The sequence below is a fragment of the Lactuca serriola genome, chromosome 4 (assembly GCF_051521515.1).
Source record: "Lactuca serriola cultivar US96UC23 chromosome 4, Lser_US96UC23_V15, whole genome shotgun sequence".
In the NCBI taxonomy this organism is placed as follows: Eukaryota; Viridiplantae; Streptophyta; class Magnoliopsida; order Asterales; family Asteraceae; genus Lactuca; species Lactuca serriola.
Window position 1 is genome coordinate 5,380,650 of NC_136411.1, and position 22,626 is coordinate 5,403,275.

General features: G+C 34.7%; 1 long non-coding RNA gene and 1 pseudogene across 1 annotated transcript; both read right to left on the minus strand.

Moving 5' to 3' along the window:
* Window positions 1–4,924: 4,924 nt before the first annotated feature.
* LOC145099920 (putative mitochondrial protein ymf1) lies at window positions 4,925–5,520 on the minus strand (annotated as a pseudogene).
* A 6,310-nt stretch (window positions 5,521–11,830) lies between these two features.
* On the minus strand, window positions 11,831–20,104 carry LOC145100954 (uncharacterized). The gene is made up of 7 exons (XR_013705372.1): window positions 20,047–20,104; window positions 19,352–19,435; window positions 18,721–18,828; window positions 18,448–18,517; window positions 18,126–18,189; window positions 17,968–18,020; window positions 11,831–12,562 (listed from the first exon to the last, which is right to left on the minus strand). It is a non-coding gene; the product is annotated as an uncharacterized LOC145100954 (long non-coding RNA).
* Window positions 20,105–22,626: the final 2,522 nt, after the last annotated feature.

Genomic DNA, 22,626 nt, shown 5'->3' on the forward strand with positions numbered 1-22,626 from the left:
AAAGTCACGTTGATCGTGAAAACCAAGCTCTGATACCAATTGTAGTGACAAAGAACATGATTTGGCATGCGCAATTAAAGCTTGCACAATTGAACATGGTGATTTGGGTGTTTAAGAGATATATTGATTCTATATGGTGTTACCAAGAAGGATCTAGATATAGACTACATAAATAACACACACTTACACACTCAACTTTTACATCTCTCAAACACACCTCTACATGTGGTATGAACCCACTATTTATAGAGGTGTTTACATGTCTCTCTCTCACTCTCTATCTCTCATGTGTCACAAGGCTAATACTCCACATGCAAATGGGTTTTACAAAAGTCAAACATTACAAAGTCATTCATGGAAAACTTTGCACCCTAACACACCTGAAATTGGTGAACAATTCATGTTCTACAATACAACCTCTGAAATCTGGGAAGCAGCACGAGACACTTTTTCAAACCAAGAAATACATTCGTCTTATTCAAAATCAAAGGTAACATACATGATCAATGACAAGGTGAACTTATAGTGACAAACTACTTCACAATCTTAAAATGCTACTAGGAACAATTGGACGTTCTCGATACTTTTACGTGGGGTTTTTCCGTAGATGGAAAACAATACAAACACATATTAGAGACGAACAAAATTTACAAATTCCACCTTAGACTAAATCACAAACTTGATGAGATACCAGGAAGAATAATACTGGGGAGTAAACCCATTCCCAGTCTTGTGATGAGCTCTACCACTTATCCATCAAACTTATGAAAGACCTGAATGACATTAGTGTGTTAACCCCACATGTTTGTGTTAACCACTGTGAAGTCGAGAATTAAAAAAATCATCAGGTTTCGTCCTCTTTTAATGTTTTCAAGTCAAAATAATGTGATGATCCGACATCTATGTTAGGTCGACAAAAATTTAATTATCTCGGGATTGTTTCCGCGGTTATTTAATATAGATCCTAGTTCTTTTAAATATGAAGTGTGTCAATTGTCTAAGCATGTTAGGCATTGTTACTCTTTTCCATTCTCATCCGTTTTTATTAAATTCATAGTGATGTTTGGGGTCCTTCGAGAGTAAAAAACGTCTGGTGCAAGATGGTTTGTCACGTTTATCGAAAATTGTAGACATATCACTTGGGTTTTTCTAATGAAAGACAAATTTGAAGTCAGATCAATTGTTTAGCAGTTCCATCGATTTATTCAAAATCAATTTGCCACAAAAATTCAAATCCTCAAATCTGATAATGCAAAGGAATACTTTCACTCTCAATTAGGAAATTACTTGACTTAACAAGGAATTGTCCACATTACCTCATGTGATGATACCCAATAGCAAAATGGTGTTGTTGAGAGAGAATATAAACCTTCTCGAGGTAACACGATCATGATCTTGAGCTGGAAGCAATGGTTTTCGCCCTAAATATTTAGAGGCACTACTTGTATGTTACTAAATGTCCAATCTTTACAGATCACAAGAGTCTCCAGCATATCATCAATAAAAAAGAACTCAACATGAGACAACGAAGATGGGTCAAACTGCTAAATGATTACGACTGTGAGATTCGTTATCAACCTAGCAAGGCTAATGTAGTGGCAAACGCTCTAAGTCGTAAAGAGCATGTGAAACCTAGACGTGTGCGTGCATTGAACATGACCATTCATTCCAATCTAAGTACACAGATACGGGAAGCTCAACTCGAAGTTGTAAAAGAAGAGAACACTACATACGAAACCCTACAAGGAACGGAAAAGCAGTTTGAGCTTAGAAACGACGGGACACGATATTTCATGGACCGAATCTAGACGTCCAAATTCAGAGAAATCAGGAGTCTATTCATGGACGAAGCTCACAAAACGAGATATTTTGTCCATCCCGACTATGACAAGATGTACCAGGACCTAAAGAAGTGGTATTTGTGGCCGAACATGAAAACATAAATTGCTATATACATAAGTAAGTGCTTGACTTGCTCAAAGGTCAAAGCCGAACATCAAAAGCGCGCAGGATTACTCCGACAACCAGAGATTCAGGGTGGAAATGGGAAATGATCACTATGGACTTTATCGCTAAACTGCCCTGAACACCGAGTGGTTTTGACACTATTTGGGTAGTAGTAGATAGATTGACCAAGTCCGCTCACTTTCTACCAATCAAGAGACAAACAAGATAAAAAAGCTAACCCGAACCTACCTTACTTTATCATTTTTGACAGAGACAGTAGATTCACCTCACCCACAAACAGATGGTCAGAGTGAACGAACCATCCAAACCTTAAAGGTTATGCTCCGATCCTGCGTATTAGAATTCGAAAACTCGTGGGATATTCATTTACCCTTAATTGAGTTTTCTTATAACAATAATTAACACTCCAACATAAAAGTCGCACCATTTGAGACTCTATACGGAAGGAAATGTCGTTCACCATGATGCTTGAATATTCAAATGGTACTTATTAGTACAAAGATCCAATCTTGTTGTTATTAATATATTTGCTATGTTATTATTATGATACAACATAATCAAGGGATCCTTAAAACATTGGTCATTTCACATGTATTACATATTTCATCTTGTCATCATTCTGATCCTTATTTATTCCTACAATAAAATTATGCTTCATATCCTTAACACTAAATGCCCACTCATAATAAAATTTCTAAATATATCTTCTCTCACTCGTTTATTCTTAGCATCCCCTTGATTGATTCATGTTTCTTTCAAAAGTAAAATGCATAGATGAGAAAAAGGAAGTTTGACGTTTCTTCTTGTAAGTTGTAACAAATAGAAGAATGAGAGTACAATGCTAAAAATGCAATGTGCTAATAATAAGAAAACTGAAACTAGAATGCTATAATTGGATAGTTTTTCAATGTAAAATGCATGGATGATAATAAAGTTTGATGTTTCAGTGTTGTAACAGAAAGCTAAGTGAAAACACAATGCTAACCCAACTCATACCTGCTAGCAGAAGGGTTTTGGGCAAGGAATCGACCTGACTCATCGAGTCAATCTATGTCCACATCTATTCAAACGATTTCAGTCAAGCACAAAGCATCCAGGACCCAGATCTAACCTTCTAGGGTCAGAATAACACGCAAAGCTACTGTCTTTACATCCATGCATGGCCCTTTTTGCTCAAAAGGCCATAACAACCTCTTAAATTTACATGAGGAGTTCTAATGACATAAAGCTTCCACCTTTATGCTTTAACTATCCACAATACTCTCAGATCTAAAAGGATCTTGCTTGGGGACGTCCAAATCCCACAAGCACCCATTTATAGACCAAAATCTTCATAAAGGGACAATAAGGAGATCTATTAAATCAAAAGCCAAGATGAAGACTTGATTACCAAAAAATGCAGCCACTTGAGTGTATCTTCTGGATCTACTTTCTCCTTCTTGAACCTCCAACTTCCTTTTTCTCCTTCTTCCTCTTCAAGAGTACACAAATCATAGCTCAAACACTTACAAGGTGCATTAGGGTTTCGTGGGTGAGGGTTTGTGGTCTGGAGGCTGAAGATGAGGCTGAGAGAATGAGAATATGATGGTTAAATAGGACACCAAGTCCGAAATTAGGGTTTCCCAACCCAGGTTAGACTCGCCGAGTCGGCCACTTAATTCGCGACACAGAACTCGCTCCTACTCGTCGAGTACACCTCTTTGACCTTCTAAATTCGGGGTGTTACAACTCTCCCCCACTTAAACTAGACTTCTTCCTTGAAGTCCTCTCCGGCTCACCACCCCACATCCACGCTCGACATTCCTAAGCGCCATATACCTGACCTGTTTGGAACAACCCTTGAGAATATCATCCTGAGACGATCCAAACACTCCAACCTTCAAGTACAACACTCTTACTTAACCAGAAACCCTACCGGTACTTCCCGAGCACTTACACTTGACATACAAGGGGTTCACCCTTTCTCGCCGATAGGGCACAATCTTTTATCTTTCTTAGTTTCACGCTGGCCTAATGAATTGAATATGAATAAAAGTCAGTCTTTTAGTAACCGTATATAAGCAGTTGTTTAGTGTATAAGCAATTCTTTAGTGGTCGCACCGGTACGATGCAGGTTGGTTGAAGATGATGTTACGCGGCGTTCAGAACCAGTCTTGAAGTGAATGAATTAGAAAGAACAAATAAGTAAGGAAATGAGACGACTCTTTCTTGAACTATATTATAAACAGACCTTCCCCTCCACACCAATCACGAGTTTTTCTCCATTCCTCTCATATATCGTCGTAACGCCCTTAATGCTAGGTTTTGAAAAAGACTTTTCATGTCATTCCCATTTAGGTCCGATTCGGATCCCTCCGTTGTTTCCTTTTCCTTCCGCACCTTTTCCTCGAAATGAGAAAGAAGATGGTACACTTGAATTGTATTATTTAAGTGCTTATTGCTTGCCAAAAATCCTACTTCTACAATTGGTAGGTCACCGGGTTATTCAAATAAGTCGTGTTTTCCGTGGTTTTCCCATGTTACAACTTCCGTACCAATTCGATCGATCCGGAATGGATCGGTTAATCATTCCATTTCTCGCACCTCTATTGAAACAGAATGGTTTCATGTTCTTTCATCGATTGGTTATTCCTTTCCGTTCGTATCTCTTTCTCCAATTTCGGTCTCGATTAGTTCACAAGATTGAATGGCCAATTCTCCTCCAGACCCTCGATTCGATTGTTTTCCAAGAATGTTGAGCCGGGTATGTAAGCCATGTATCTAGGAGGAACTTAAAAGAAGGGCTTTCGGTTTTTTTCACCCCGTTTTGTGGTCTTGCAGCTATTTAAATAAATAAGAATATAAAATTATATATATATATATATATATATATATAATAAGACTTTTTTAGAAGAAAGATTCTATAAATGTCCAGTCCCCAGTGGTGGTGGGACCAACCAAGATGTATGTCGTCCAACCCAACCTCAGACTCTTTCTTCCCGACCTATTTGACTCTCTGGCCGTAGTTATAGTTATTTAGGTGGTATCCCGAGATTGAAGAGATCGAATTCCTCTGGGGAACACACGAAACAAAGATATGAATTGGGTAAATAGAAATGGAAAAGATATGTTTCCAATTCATCAAAATGAGAAGTTTTTTCTACATCCATATGATCTACTAAAGTAGATCGGTATTGCCCATTAAAATAAAAGCATATCTTGGTCCATGGAATCCCAAGAAGGTAAGAACTCCAACCTGTCCGATGCTTCTTCGGCCAAATACGATATACAAGTGGGACCTGCACTATGCGCAAGCTGTGCGAAAAACCGCTTCTTTTTTCCGGTTCTTAAACAACTTGGGCAAAATAGGGTTCTACCGGGAAACCATGGATTTTTTAGTTTTCGCCATTGGTTACTGGTTGAGCCATTGGAATGGAATGAGATAAGAATCTTTGGAGATCTTTCTTCTCCACTTACTCGTAACAGGCTTTCCCTCTGTAGAAGACTTCTTCCGAATGGCATAATTGGGAGATTGATTCCTCGATCTTCAAAGAAAACTGACTCCTCCTACTCCTTCTCCTTTAGGATAGGATCATCGTTGGTCCTTCTTTCACTAATGATCTAATGATCTCACCATTTTCTAGTAGTTCTCGCGAACACGCGAGGGACTATCCTTTCTATCGCTTGCCCTTTCTTTTCACTCTCAAGACAAGGCTCTCTCTCTTTTATAAAGCGAAGCAAAGCGCATGGCGCTGAAAGCTCAATAAACACAGACGAACACGATGCAGGGCATAACATAAATGAAACCGTTGATCATTTCATAAAACATATATGCTTGACCTTTCTCGATGCTTTTTTTGCGTGACTCACCAACCGACCCAACAGTGATCGATGACAGAATGGTATGAACAAATCAAAGTCATTGGATTTGGTAGTTCTCCATGGACTTCTCTCTTTAGCCCTTTGTATCTGTTCATAAATGGATGTGCACCTCCAGATGGGCGGGGGCCGGCCTTCCACTATCTTATGCAACATTTATTAGCGGTTGGGTGGATCGTGCAATAAGCCTCTCTCGACCCTCCGTTTCTCATACGTCTTTATGAAAGCCTCTCGCCTTTCGAGATCCGGTCCATCATCAACTCAGTCATATCTTCTTGTTTGCCCACTTTGATTAGGCTTCCTTTAACGGATTTGATCGACATTTCGTGCCTGCAGTCCTGCTGAATTCGACCTTTTATCAGGGTAGCGTAGTAAGGTTAGAGGCGCAACTAGAAGACTTGGCCCTATTTCTCTTTTTTGATCAATTCGATTGCAGTTTCCGAAGTCCTTTGGAAGGCGAGATACTTATGTGTGACCGCGGATTCCACGGTAGCAGTAGTTCTAGCTCTACATTAGGAGCAGGGGGGCTCTATCTAAAGGAGGTATGGACCCCTCCCATAGTACGGTACGATGCAGCTGAAAAACTTAATAGGCTACCGCGGCTCGCTTCGCTTTTGTTGCGGAGCTCACTGCTTTTGGAGTAGTGCTTGCAGCTTGCTACTTTCTGTTCAAGCGGAGCTCGCTGTCTACTCCACGAGTCGCCACAGCTTCGCCTACACCACTTGTATATAGACAACAATAGCGCCCAAGATTTCCCCTTCGCGTAGTTCATTGAACCTTCCAACTTCACTCAGTGGCCTGTGCTAAAGAAGCGTAGTTCATCGACGGGGGTACTATAGATATATCATAACTCTCTAATTGAGACTCAATCTATACAATCAATCAATCAGTATGTGCAATATACCGGTCTTTGCTATATGCTCTTTCAAATAGATCATAGATCTTCCCACTTAGCTGCACTGCTCTTTGAGCTCTTTTGTCCGCTATCGCTTCCTCTAGTACTAGCTCTGATCTCTCTTCAATAGTTGCAGTACGATTCTTTAATTCATCTCCTTTCCTTTATAGTCGTAATTGCTAGAAACTCTATATCATTGGCAAATGGCATTGGCGTAATCTTTTTTCTCCTGTCGGAAGGGGGTCCTGTCGAAAGCAAGAAAAGGCATTTCAAATGGCGTGCCCTTACTCTAATTCTAAATAACTCATAGCCGGGGTAAAAAGGTCCTACTTCCTTACTCAAGTCATTGCTTTGATCGAACCATAGGCCGAAAAGAAAAGATTTTTTAGATACTCAAGTATCTAAAAAATCTTTTCTTTTCAGCCTATGGTTGAGTATCTAAAAAATCTTTTCTTTTCGGCCTATGGTTCGATCAAAGCAATGACTTGAGTAAGGAAGTACGACCTTTTTACCCCGGCTATGAGTTATTAATGACCCCTCTCTGTCTCTCCCCCGCGCTGTGAATGAAGTGAGTAATTCGTTGGTGCTTGCCCTTTAGTAAGTAGTTTGGATGGCTGGATACATGCTACGCTCTGCCACGCTTGCCTGACCGCGAGAAGCCTTAGGGTAAAATAATCTTGAACAACAATTTGAGAGCATCTTTGGAATTGAAAGAAGGGGCAAACCTGACTTTCACTTTCATAAAAAGAGAAAACTGGACTTGCACTTTAAGAAATGGAATTGCGATGAGCCAGAAGTTAGAATCTCGCCTAACCACCTGTCTCCGTCTCCCGTATTTCCCCCAGAAACATCCGTTTGCCTACTTCTACTCTGGCCGGGGATAACAGCCTTTTTGAGAACCAAGTGGCCCTTGAGGAAGACCTTCAGAAAACCCCTCTAACTCGGGGAAAGGAATTCAAGCCCATAAAATGAGTCAAGTCTATGATAGTTACCAATAGTCTTTATGACGCTCTTACCCCTTATGCATAGCACCAATGACTTCAGTCTTTTGAAAGGGGCTTAGGGCATATCATCAAAGAAAGAGTCCCAAGGAAGGGGGTGAAGCTGAGGTTAGAAAAGGTTTCTCCCATTGTTGCTAGTTCTTCCGTTGTTGGTAGTTCCTCAGGTCGGGTTGTTCACAAAGTTGTTGTTCGTAACTAGGGAGAGATAGAATGGAGTTCTTCACGAAGTTTGAGACAAAGGAATAAAAAAGACTTTCTCTATGGCCTCCTCGTTTTGAGACATTATGGCTTTAGGGTCAACCCCGGTAACAGAAGGAATCCATAAAACTTAGGATCCGACACCATGATAAAATACTACTCTGATGATTAGACCATGTCACTAAGATTTGATAAAAGAAATGTGCATTTGCGGTTAATTCGGTGTCATTGGGTAAGTTATTAGGAATATGACGGAACGGAAGACCAAGGAAAGAAAGAAGAATGCACTAAAATGCAGGTGCTGCACCAAACACTGGTGGTTCTTTCTTGTTTTAAGTGAATGCAACGAAAAGAACCGGAAATAGCGAATAATGAAACAATTTATATATTGACGTGCTCATTTCAAAATTTATGCTTTGTTATTCCCATTCCTCACTGCCGTCAACCCATTAGTCTCCGTTACAAGGTAGGGCGGGGGTGAGGAAAGGCAGAAATGAGTTCATGCCACAACGATCCCTTTGGAAGGGAAATTTATCAATATTTTTGGCTCGCAATAAAGCTAGGGTCTTGTTCGGGCAAGCTATTGATTCCATTACCGAAATGGTGACCACATCTGCTGGCATGTGTTGTTTGGACATAGAATCAAGTCCTTGTGAATGGGCAGAGCCAGGTGCTCTTATTTTACGACGGTAGGGACGATTGCTTCCATTACTGACCAGAAAGACACAAAATTCTCCTTTAGGTGCTTCAACTAGGGTATAGGTAGAAGATGGTACGGAAAAACCTTCTGTATAAGGTTCGAAATGGTGAATTGAGGTAGAGTAGACCAATGATCCTGTAGTCATTTGGCCGGCTATTGAAAGAAAAAGCTTGCATCTGCTCCCCCTATTATATAATCGGTCCTATCTCTCTCCAAACCTAACGTGGTAGTTTCCCAACATAGGGCTTTCTATCTATAGATTAAGCCATTACCAAACCAAGGGGTATCTGATCTCGCTCTGTCCTCCGTTCCCCATTTTCAGGTCTCCTGTGTTAGTCAAAGGGAACTGTGCGCGAGTCTCTCGTGAATTGCCTTCAGCAAGGTATGGCATTCAGGGTCTTAACCCAGGGATAAATCTTTCTTCATAGATACAAGACATTCGTTGCAGATCTAAAAAAGATCTTCTCCCGTGGGCGTTAGCGGACGTTTTTCATTTTTCACTCGGTCGTGACTTCCCAAAGCAAAGGTTTTTTTTAGGTTTACTTTGGAAAGGCGCTAAACAGGCCTATAGGTTCTCCTTTCTATTTATAATAGAATAAGTCTAATATAATTAGCCAAATCGTCTGAAGCATGAACAGAATCGCCATTGTTCCGAAGGCCTAGCGAGTTAAGCGAGTTCCTTTTTTCTTTTTTCAAAGGCAGTCCTTTTCTTTCCCCGGACCGATGACTCACTTGTTCAATACTGCTAACTCTTATTGGAGGATTTCGTCCCCTCGGGACTGCCAGTAGCTTCGGTTGTTCAATCTCGTGCAAGTTAGGTTGTGGTTGTATTGGCTGCAAGCGGAACGTAGATGCTTTAGTTGTGTGTTGGCCATATACTCTTGCGTCGTGTAATGTCATATGTATGATAGAGGTGGTGTGGTGATTGACCGCAATGCTAATGGTTATCCCCAAGGTTCAACGAATGAATGAAGCTATGCTATGATCGTACCCGGATAGAGATGATAGTCTTCCTCTGATGTATCCAAGCCGGCCATAATAGAATTGATAGGCGAAGCAGCCAATAGTAGTCTGTTCTCGCCTATCGATAGATAGCAGGTTGCTTCCAAGCTCAAACCATTTGAAACGGAATTGCTACTTTTCTCTTGTTATTGATAGAGTGGTATTTTCCGCCCCTGTCAAAGAAAGTAGAGAGAAAGGCTTTCTCCAATGAGAATAAAGAAAGTTTTTGGGCAAGACAAGAAAGGAACTCGCCCTTTGACACCAAGGGATAAGAGCGGATTGCTGGCAATGACTTGGTGAAAGGAATCTATGAGAGTAGGTTCTCGATGAACCGGGTTCCAATCAAATATAGCACACTTTGTCGGGTTCACTGTTCATTTATTTGCGACATGTAGGACTTAGGAGTCTCCCTTGTGGAGTGTGAACAATGCCACGAATACTCGTGTATTGCGCTAGAATCGAACCAGCGCCCCAGCCGTCTTGGAGCAGGGCTTGCTCGACACTCCTCTCTATAAAGACCTGCTTCGTACTTGATCGGGAAGCAATGGTTCCGGGATTGGTACCGCGGGGGGCATCGGTGAAGGCACAATCTTTTGGGCCTTGCCATAAGCAACCACCTTTCTTAACTCCATCAGGGACAAATCCTCTGCTGAAACTGCAATCCTGACCACTTCCAGTGCTGACCATCACACCATTACCCACTGAATGATTCACTTACGATGCTCCAATACTAAAAGCTCCACCCAACATATGAATCAAATAATCCTTCGAGTAGAAGATCCCTCTCTGCAACGGTTAATACTCAGACAAGAGCTACGTCACAAAGTCAAATCAATTACTCTGAGATTATTTAATCCCACCGTGAGTGACTTAGCATCTCCTGATCAGCTCACTGCTCTACGCACAAAATCCCTTATCAATACTCCTGCCTGAAGTCCTGTTGACTCTCATCCGCCTTCCGGATGAACCGAGACCACCCTAGTCCCAACTAATCTGCCATAATCCGGGATACCGAACTCTCACCGGTTACTGAACGCAAGAACCATCCCCTAGCCGTTCTCATCGACTTCCGAAGAAAACTTTGGCTCCCTGAAACGCTCTATCATCCTAGCCATTCTGGCTCTAGAAGGTCTAGGATCCTCAATTCCCTATACTGACCCTAAGGTCGCTACTAGGTCTCACTTGCTGCTATAAGTACACGGGCCTCGCCCATGGGTCTCACCCAAACTATACTTCAGAGCGGCTTGTTCTACAGGTCTCACCTATCTAGGGCTATACAGGCCCACTCCTCTCCTAAACTCAGTTTGCTATCCTTTCCTGATTCTTATCATCCTAGGAGATACCCACAGTCTTACATCACTTCCCTCACCGACTCACTTCTAGGGAAATGTTGTGGCTGTCCCGCAGTCTTAAATCCTGCCTAAACTCGCACCTTGACGAAAATTTCGAACCTGATTCCCAATCAGCCCTCGACCAATCGTGCGTGCATGAACCCAACGTCGGGAAGTTTCCTTAACTCCCATTCCTCGTGCCACATTTGACTTAGCATATTCACTTAAGAGTTGCGCAATAGGGTCAAATCTATCACTTTGAGATTATCCAGCCTGTGCCACATTTGACTTAGCATATTCACTTAATAGCTAACTCATATTACTAAGAGTCCTACAAAGCACAAAGCAAGCAACATATAGACAATGGAAAATCTATCCATAATATTCCAATCCAACCATCCTATCCTCTAATTAGGAATCTATACATGCAATTCAAAGGCTCATACAATCAAGCATAACCTAAACAGGCTATCATATCACTGACTGATCAGTACTAGCATGCGAGTCGACAAGCACATATAATAGGCATATAAAGCATCCTCTTAGATCCTTAGCCCTAATCTAGCATGCAGTTCTCATAATCATAACATAACATAACATATCATGTATACGTATCTTGGGAAAACTTACTTGAGCTCAGCTGATTGCACGCATCACACACTTTGTTCTTTTCAAAGTTCTTTTCTCTTTTCAAACTTCTTTTTATAAAAGGGTTTTACTTTTGAAAAATTTATACCAAGTCCTTAGTTTGAGTTCAGACACACCCGGGAGCATGGCCGAATCCCTTAAACCAAGGCTCTGATACCAACTTGTAACATTCTAAAAATAATGACCAAAAATTTCTTTTTAAAACATTAATAAAACTATAAGTATTAAGTCATTTCAACCATAACTAAAGGATTATATATCACAACAGGGTATCATTTCAAAACACTTGTTCGTTTTATCAGAGTAAACATCTCAGGCTAAAACTCATTTGTTGCATCAGGCCTTGCTCGACATCCGGCCCCGCCAGGCATCAGGTCTCTCTTAGGCCTCGCCTGCCTCCGGGCCTTGCTCACCTCACATATGCATACAATCAAATAGCATATTAATAAATAGACTCTCTAACTGCTCCCTGATCTAAGGCCTCGCCTAACTAAGGCCTTGCCCCTGCCCTGCTGCAGAAGTTGTGGAACCCCGTCAATACTCCTGTTAGTAGTGAGATACAGGCCCTCGCCCACAGTCACTACCTTCCATTCACGGGCCTCACTCCTACTTTGCTAATGTTGAGACATACGAGACCTCGTCCACACTCACCTCCCTACCAGGCACATACAAATATCACAGAGACAACATGTATAATCTAACATACAACATAAGAATCTTCCTCAGGATTTCCCTGGCATCGGACCTCGGCCCGGAGACATACTATCATCTAACATACTACGGGCTTACCCCGACATCGAACCCCCGACCCTAAACCTATCACACCTACTCATCAACTCGTCGAGTCCCACAATTCATAGGTTACTTCTGGACTTCGATCTTACTCGTAGAGTTCTCCTTGAACTCAACGAGTACGCCTTTAACACTAGGGACCCTTCTTCATCTGACTTGACGAGTTCCCCTTTGAAAAGGTTAATATATGAGAAAAGGTTAATATACAATGCTAAAAATATCATGATTTTTGAAAATACAAGATGCTAATAATAACATAAAGAAAATTTTAAAGTGCAATGCAAAAAATGGGATGATTTTTGAAAATTAAATATAAGTTGGAAGTTTTTTGAAGGTAGAATGCTTTAATTGTAGGTATTTTTGAAAGTAAAATGCATAGATGAGAAAAAAAAATAGTTTGATGTTTCAATGATGTTATAGAAAGATAAAGTTAAAGTGCAATTCTAAAAATGAGATGATTTATAAAATTTGAATGTAAAATGGAAGTTTACGAAAATACGTTGTTTTAATTGTAAGTTTTTTTCAAACTAAAATGCTTACATGAAAAAAAAAAGAATGGGATAATTTTTTGAAAATTGAATGTAAAATGGAAAATTTTAAAATAAAATGCGTTAATTTAAAGTTTTTTCAAAGTAAAATGCATAGATGAGAAATGAGACGTTTGACGTTTCAATGATGTTACATAAAGAGAGAATGTTTAAGGGCAATGCAAAAAATGGGATCATTTTTGAAAAGTGAATATAAGTTGGAAGTTTTGTGAAAGTAGAATTCTTTAGTTGTAAGTTCTTTTCAAAGTACTATGCATATATGAGAAAAAAAAAGTTTGATGTTTCAATAATGTTATATAAAGAAAAAGGTAAAGTGCAATGCTAAAATAGGATAATTTTGAAACTATAACTATAATTGGAAGCTTTTTCAAAGTAAAATGCATAGGTGAGAAAAAGAGAGGTTTGATGAAAGTTAAAAGTGCAATGGAAAAAATAGGATGATTTTAATGTGAAATGGAAGTTTATGAAAGTACAATGCTTTAATTGAAATTTTTTCAACCTAAAATGCATAGATGAAAAAAAGTTAAAGTACAATGCTAATAAGATTTTTAAAATCGAATGTAAACTGGAAATTTTTGAAAATAAAATGCTTTGATTGAAAGTTTTTTTAAAGTAACATGCATAGATGAGAAATGAAATGTTTGATCTTTCAATAATGTTACATTAAGAAAAAGTTAAAGTAAATGGTAAAAATGGGATAATTTTTGTAAATTGAATGTAAAATGGAAGTTTTTGAAAGTACAATGCTTTAACTGTAAGTTTTTTTCAAAGGAAATTGTATAGATGATAGAAAATTTAAGTACAATGCTAAAATGGGATGGTTTTTGAAAATCGAATGTACAATGAAAGTTCTTGAAAATAAAATGCATTGAATGAAAGTTTTTTCAAAGTAAGATGTCTAGATGAGAAATGAAAAGTTTGATGTATCATAAAGAAAAAACTAAAATGCAATGCTAAAAATGGGATGATTTATGAAAATTGAATGTCAAATGGAACTTTTTGAAAATACAACGCTTTATTGGTAAGTTTGCACAAAGTAAAATGAATACATGAGAAAAAACTTAAAATGCAATGCTTAAAGTGGGATGATTTTTGAAAATTGAATGTAAAATTAAAGTTTTTGAAAGTAAAAAGCTTTAATTGTAAGTTTTTTTCAAAGTAAAAATGCATACATAAAAAAAAATTAAAGTACAATGCTAAAAATGGGATGTTGTTTTTAAAATCGAATGTAAAATAGAAGTTTTTGAAAGTAGAATGCTTTAATTGTATTTTTTTTCAAAGTAAAATGCATACATGAGAAAAACTTAAAGTGCAATGCTAAAAATGGGATGATTTTTGAAAACCGAATGTCAAAAGGAAGTTTTTGAAAAAAAAATGCTTTGATAAAAGTAAAATTCATAGATGAGATATGAGAAGTTTGATGTTTCAAATACGTTAAATAAAAAAAAATACAAGTGTAATGCTAAAAATGGAATGATTTATAAAAATTGAATTTAAAATGGAGGTTTTTGAAAGTACATTGCTATAATTGTATGTTTTTTCAAAGTAAAATGTTTACATGAGAAAAAAGTTAAAGTACAATCCTAAAAATGGGACGCTTTTTTGAAAACCGAATGTAAAAAGTAAGTTTTTGAAAATAAAATGCTTTGATTGGAAGTTTTTAAAAGTAAAATGCATAGATGAAAAATGAGAAGTTTGAAGTTTCAATGAGGTTACATACAGAAAAAGTTAAAATGCAATGGGAAAAAAGGGATGATTTTTGAAAATCGAATGGAAAATGGAAGTTTTTGAAAGTACAATGCTATATTTGTAAGTTTTTTTCATAGCAAAATGCATATATAAAAAAAGGTTAACATAAAATGCTAAAAAAAATCATGATTTTTGAAAATGCAATATGATATTAATAACTAAAAGAAAAAGTTTAAGTGCAACGCAAAAAAATGGGATGACTTTTTAAAATTGAATATACGTTAGATGTTTTTTGAAAGTAGAATGCTATAATTGTAAGCTCTTTTCAAAGTAAAATGCTTAGATGAGAAAAAAAAAGTTTGATGTTTCAATAATTTTATATAAAGAAAAAGGTAAAGTAAAATGCTAAAAATAAGATATTTTAGAAAGTAGAATGCTATAATTGGAAGCTTTTTCAAAATAAAATGCATAGATGAGAAAAAGAGAGGTTTGATGATTTAATGATGTTACATAAAAAAAAAGTTAAAGTGCAATGCTAAAAATGTGATAACATTAAAAAAACTCAATGGAAAATGGAAAGTTTTTGAAAGTAGAATGCTAGAATTGGAAATTTTTTCAAAGTTAAAATGCATAGCTAAGAAAAAAAAAGTTTGATGTTTCAATGATGTTATAGAAAGATAAAGTTAAAGTGCAATTTTAAAAATACGATGATTTATAAAATTTGAATGTAAAATGGAAGTTTTTGAAAGTAAAATGCTTTAATTGTTATTTTTTCCAACATAAAATGCATAGATAAAAAAAATTAAAGTACAATGCTAAAAATGGGATATTTTTGAAAATCGAATGTAAACCGGATAATTTTAAAAATAAAATGCTTTGGTTGAAAAAAATTTCAAAGTAACATGCATAGATCAGAAATGAAATGTTAGATCTTTCAACGAATTGAAGTTTTTGAAAGTAAATTGCTTTAATTGCAAGTTTTTTTCAAAGTAATTTGTATAGATGATGAAAAGTTTAAGTATAACGCTAAAATGGGATGGTTTTTGAAAATCGAATGTAAAATGAAAGTTTTTGAAAATAAAATGCATTGATGAGAAATGAGAAGTTTGTTGTTTCAAAGATGTTAAATAAAAAAGAGTAAAAGTACAATGATAAAAGTGGGATGATTTTTGAAAATTGAATGTTAAAAAGAAGTTTTTGAAAGTAGAATGCTTAATTTGAAAAAAATTTCAAAGTAAAATGCATTGATGAGAAAAAGAGAAATTTGATTGTTTGAAAGTAGAATGCTTTAATTGGATGATTTTTGAAAATCAAATGTAAATTAGAAGTTTTTGAAAATAAAATGTTTTAATTGAAAGTTTTTTCAAAGTAAAATGCAAAGATGAAAATTGAGAAGTTTGATGTTTCAATAATTTTACTTAAAAAAAAAGTTAAAGTGAATGATTATATAACAATGCAACGTAAAGTGGAAACTTTTGAAAGTAGAACGTTTTAGTTGGAATTTTTTTCAAAATAAAATGTATAGATGACAAAAAGAAATGTTTGATGTTTCAATGATGTTACAGAAATAAACAAGTTAGAGCACAATGCTAAAAATGGGATGATTTTAGAAAATTCAGTGTAAAATGAATGTTTTTGAAAGTAGAATGCTTGAATTGGAAGTTTTTTCTAGAAAAATGCATAGATAAGAAAAAGAGAAGTTTGATGTTTGAAAGATGTTAAATAAAGAAAGAGTTAAAGTACAATGATTAAAATGGGATGATTTTTTAAAATAAAATGTAAAATGGAACTTTTTCAAAGTACAATGCTTTTACTTGTATGTTTTTTTCAAAGTAAAATACATAAAAGAAAAACGAAAATGCCCTTATAGATTCAGTCACTAACGAAGTTAGTAAAAAGGGCCATCTATGCATGTTTTGCAAACCACAAGGACCGTTTGCATCAAAAAAAGTTAGCAGGGATCAACTTTATGACTTTTGGCAAATTACAAGGACCATTTTTGTAATTTAGGGTTTAAGTACTTTTTAAATTAGTAGGGGTTGACTTTTTGACTTTGTGCCTTTCACTTTTTTGAAAGTAAAAGGCACACATGACAAAAAGTTAAAGTACACTGCTAAAAACGGGATGATTTTTGAAAATCAAAAGCAAAATGTATGTTTTTGAAAATAAAATGCTTCGATTGAAAGTTTTTTCAAAGTAAAATGCATAGATGAGAAATAGGAAGTTTGATGTTTCAAAGATGTTAAATAAAAAAAGAGTAAAAGTACAATGATAAAAGTGGGATGATTTTTGAAAATTAAATGTAAAATGGAAGTTTTTTCAAAGTAAAAAGCATAGATGAGAAAAAAAAGAAGTTTAATGTTTCAATGATGCTACATAAAGAAAAAGTTAAAGTACAATGCTAAGAAAGAGATGATTTTTAAAAATTGAATGTAAAATGGTTTGAAAGTAGAATGCTTTAATTGGAAATTTTTTCAAAGTAAACTGCATTGATGAGAAAAAGAGAAATTTGATGGTTTGAAAGTACAATGCTTTACATGTAAGTTTTTTTTCAACGTAAAATGCATAGATGAGAAAAAAAGAAGTTCGATGTTTCAATGATGTTATAGAAAGAAAAAGTTAAAGCGCAATGCTAAAAATGGGATGATTAATGATTTTTGAAAATTCAATGTAAAATTGAAGTTTTTGAATGTAAAATGCTTTAATGAGAAGTTATTACAAAGTAAAAAGCACAGATGAGAAAAAGAGAAGTTTGATGTTTCAATGATGCTACAAAAAGAAAAGTTTAAGAACAATACTAAATATGAGATGATTTTGGAAAATTCAATATAAATGGAAGTATTTGAATGTAGAATGCTTTAATTGGATGTCTTTTCAAAGTAAAATGCATAGATGAGAAAAAGAGAAGTTTGATAGTTTAACGATGCTACAAAAAGAAAACGTTAAAATACAATGCTAAAAATGGAATGATTTTTGAAAATTCAATATAAAATGGATGTTTTTGAAGTAGAATTGGAAGTTTTTTCAAAGTAAATGCATATATGAGAAATGAAAAGTTTAATATTTCAATGATAGGTTGAGGGTTGACCGACAAATCTGTCTATTTTAGGGTTGGGTCAGTGTCGGTTTACGGGTTGGGTTGAGAGTTGCCACCACTAATGATGTAACAGAAAGAAAAGTAAAAGTAGAATGCTAAAAATGGGATGATTTTTGAAAATTCAATGTAAAATGAATGATTTTTGAGAGTAGAATGCTTTAATTGGAAATTTTAGATGAGAAAATTCTAATTGTAAAAAAGTAATGACAAAATATAGAGTCGGTTAGTGGTGGAACATACCTGGAGTAAGAAATTAAAATATTTTGCTATTTCTGGATATACTTGGATCCCCACTATAAAAATGGAAATATACAAATGTTTAGTATCAACTCATATGTAATTGTATCAATGAGTAAATGGAAAGTGAAAAAGAATAACAACAAAACGACATGACATACCTTGGACTGAATATATAAATAAAGAAAATTTATTCTTTGTCTTTCCCGTAACATGTGAAAAGTCCTACAAACACATACCACAAAACATAAGTCATAAGTCATACATACTCAATGTAATAGGTAAACTTTTTAAAATGAAAATTTTGCAAAAATTAAGAGTTTTGGAAGCATAACTTTAATAAAGGAAAAACTAACAAATGTAACGGAACAGTGCAATCTTTTTTCTTGCATATAAACCTAAGAAATTTTATCAAAATTGCTTTCTATGTATTTATATGTAATTTGTTAACTTTTTTTAAACACCATGATTCAAGAAGTTAACCTTTGGAGATGTTGGTTTCCAGATGAGGTTGGCTTTGAAGGGGCCCATCATGGTTTCAGGTGGCAACATCCTGTAAAAAGAGTAAAATATTAAATTGTGTTCATGAAAATTAAAAAGGCACAAACAATCTAGAATTATATTCCATAACCGAAGCCGTAATCAAATAATAAAAAAAAGGTCAAGCCCAATAAAAGTGTGAGGTTAATGAAACGTAGAAACTTCACACCTCTAGTAAAATTCAGTTAAATTAAAAACAAAAGAATTCAAAAATACCTCAAGATTCTAAAATTGGGAAACAAATGGTTGAATCAAACTGACAAAAAGAAACCCTCTGTTCAATTCCACTGTGGGCATAGCCAGTGGAAAACCATTCATAGACACCTGGTTTTACAAGAATGAAATTAATAATGATTAGATTGATAAATTAAGGACTTAAAAATGAAGAAACATGATGTAATAATATGAGAATAATTATTAGGGGAGTCGGTGAAAGAGTGTTGATTAATGAATTAGTAGTTGTCAATGGTTCAGAAGATATTAATGAATTAAAACTATAAATGTGTCATAGTAATTTCATTTTGTAGTATTATTAGCCCCAATATATATGACATATGCATCAATCAATATAAAACACAAGATGCAATGTATATAACACCCACAGCAAGATTAAAAAAACTCAAGGTTGTCATCAATAACACATTAACACGTTGCATGGCATGTTCAAGGGATTCACTTGCATTTGTAGAGAGTTTCTTATCTGAAAATAATACACAATTAATCAATCACACATGAAAAAAACAGAAATGCTTAACAATGAACCTTGCTAGTAATATAAGAGACAGATTTCAAGCCAGTATGGATATAGTTCTCATCAGAATTTAGAGGATTCAAAAAAAGAACTAACTTTAAAACAAGTGCCATTGTTGTTTGAAACACTCTTCTGGACTATATTTCTTTAATAGCCTTATCCATTACCATTGGAAGCACCCTGCAAAAGTAAATAATATATTTTTTAGCAAACAGTTTTTAATTATCTAGTTGGCAGTTGCAATCAAAACAGAAAAATAAAAGCATATTCATATCTTCAACCAAAGGAACAACAGGGAAATGTAGTGAAGCAGCATGCAGCATGCTATCCACCAAAATAAAAGGCAGCAGCAAATCAGATAGTGAAATAGCTTGAATACTCTCAAAACAAAAACATCTATTCACCTTGATTTACAGTATTTTGTTGAGATGAAGCAACAGAAATCAAGATTCTTGAACAATATATATATATATATATATATATATATATATATATATATATATATATATATATATATATATCTAAAAGGGAAAAGGAAAACCAACATGAGAATATGTATCTTCATTGATGAGGAAGTTGACAGAGAATGGGAAGTTACACTCTAACTTGAGTCTGAGAGGGAGGATTTGTTGGTAGATGATTAGAAAGCATCTAGGAATGAGTTCAGTTGGGGGAAAGTTATAATCAATCAAAACTAATACATACAACAAGAATTTAGTATCACCCAATTGTATCTTACAATTACAATGAGAATATTTAAATTGAAAAAGAATAAAAGCAACAGAACTTACCGAGAACTGAATATAAACAAAATTTCTTCTGTCTTTCCCATGACATGTCACAGGTCCTACAAACACATACCACAAAACATAAGTCATACATAACCGAATCCCTAATCTAATAAAAAACAGGTCAAACCCAAGTAAATGTTACATGAAAACCAACAGGGTTCAAAAAATTCCTCAAGATTGTGAAATTGGGAATAAACGGTGGACCCTCTCGTCCACTACGACCATCGCCTGTGAGAGGCGTCGATTTGGGTGAAAGCAGAGATGTCGAAGAAAAAAGTGGAAGAAAATCATTCGTTATTTCTCGATGCTTTGATTCAAGATTTTGGATGTTTGATTAGCTGAGATCAAACGAAAGAATATTTCAAGTCTTCGCTACATTGGGGTTGGGGGCGTATAAGTTGATATTTGGGGTGAGAAGCTTCGGTTTCAAGAAACAGAGGCGGTAGAGGAAAAGTTAAGTGAAGCGTTCGATCAAGAAGGGAAAAGAAGAGGGAAGCAGCAGGCTAGGTGGCGTAAGATGAACAGTTATTGATCATCGGATGGAAATTATGAGTATGGGTAACGTGGGTTTATAGAATGGATAACTCAAGAAAAAAAGGAGAGCATGAGAAAGAGAACGCTTGCCCTCCGACATCATCGTCTTCTTCCCGCTGTTACTAATTTCTTGAAATCAATTTATTTTACTCTTGGAGCACCAGAGTAAAATGGTTAAGAACCTCAAAATGTCAAGAAAATAAGTGTTCTGAGGAACGAAATTGGAAAAGCGGATGCGAAGAAGAAGAAGAAATATGAAGATCATGAATTTAATTAGAATCTTCCTGCATTAATATGAAGAAATATGAAGAGTTAGTGGCATTCACTTTGTAGTCAAACGAACCGTTTGTGCCCCCAACCGTTGAAGATCATGAATTTAATTAGCTGCATTAATTAATTGCCTATTATTAACCAGCCATATTAATGTTTGATTTTTTTTATTCACGAATAATTATTTATTTTTTATTATACTTTTTTATTTTGATAAAACAATTTGTTATTTTGTTAGATTATTTTAAATTAATAACTCTTTTATACTTTATTTCTTAATAATAAAATCAACTTTTTTGATTGGTTAAAATTTTATACCATACTAGTTTAAAATTATGATATGTTATCGGGTAAAGTAAATATTTTTAGTATCTTCATTTATTTGTGTAAATACATTAGCCTAATCAATACATACTAGGTGTGAAACCCATGTATTACATGAGTTTATTTAAAAAAAAAATATATAAAATTTTAACAATTTGAAAAGTTTGAATTTATAAAAAAAAATGAGGAATCTTTTGAATTATTAAAATTAAAGAGGCTTTAATGTATTAGATACATTATATATATAAATCATTTCTAATAAATACTTTACATATATATTACCTTACATATTAAATGTGGAATTTTAATTTAATAAAATGAAAAATACAATAAAATGACAAGTGGAAAATAAAAAATCTAAAAATGTTAGAAAATACCATGTGTCCAAATGAAGGAGAAAATGACATGTGACAAAAAAACCTTCATTTATTATAGTAGATGTGTTTTATAAAAAACATAAATATCTTAATAATAATAAATGAACATACATTGTCATTTAACTCATCAAACTATAAAAAATATTCTTACCAACTCATTTTTTTACTTAACAAGTCGTTTTTCAAAATATCACAATGAAAATGAAGTTTAATAGACGTCTATTTATAGTAAATATTAGATATAAAATAGATTATTACATAAATTTTATACAACTTAAAAGACCATAAAGTAAATATTATTCTATTATTTTGATTTGAGAATACACCACACTCAAATAAAAAACAGTTTGGGAGACGTCCGTATATAGTAAAATGTTGGGTATAAAAAGGTTTAATACATAAATTGTATATATCTTAAAGGACCATGAATATAAATATAGTTATATTATTTTGATTTGATCCTACGGAGATTCAATGAACACACCACGTTCAATAAAGAAATGAAGTTTACGAGAGATGCCCATTTATATTAAAATGTTGTGTATGAAAATGATTATTACGTAAATTATATACAACTTAAATAACCATAAATGTAAATATAGTCAAATTATTTTAATTTGATCTAATTCAATGAATACACCGCACTCAATAAAAAACTGAAGTTAGAAGACGTCCATATATAATAATTGTTGGGTAAAAAAAGGATTATTACATAAATTATATACAACTTAAGGACATAAATGTAAATATAGTTATATTATTTGATTTGATTCAATGAATACACTACACTTAATAAAAAATAAATGTTAGGAAACGTCCATGTATAGTAAAATGTTGGGTATGAAAAGGATTAGTGCATAAATTATATACAAACTAAAGGACCATAAATATAAATATGGTTATATTATTTTTATTTGATTGTAGTAGGATCCAATGAATACACAGCACTTGTAACACTTACTTTTTAAACACTATTTATTATCAATGAAAATGTGCTTTTACAAAAACTTTTAAAACATTTATCATACTTTACAACTTTCGGTATCACAAAACATATCAATAGCTATAACATAAG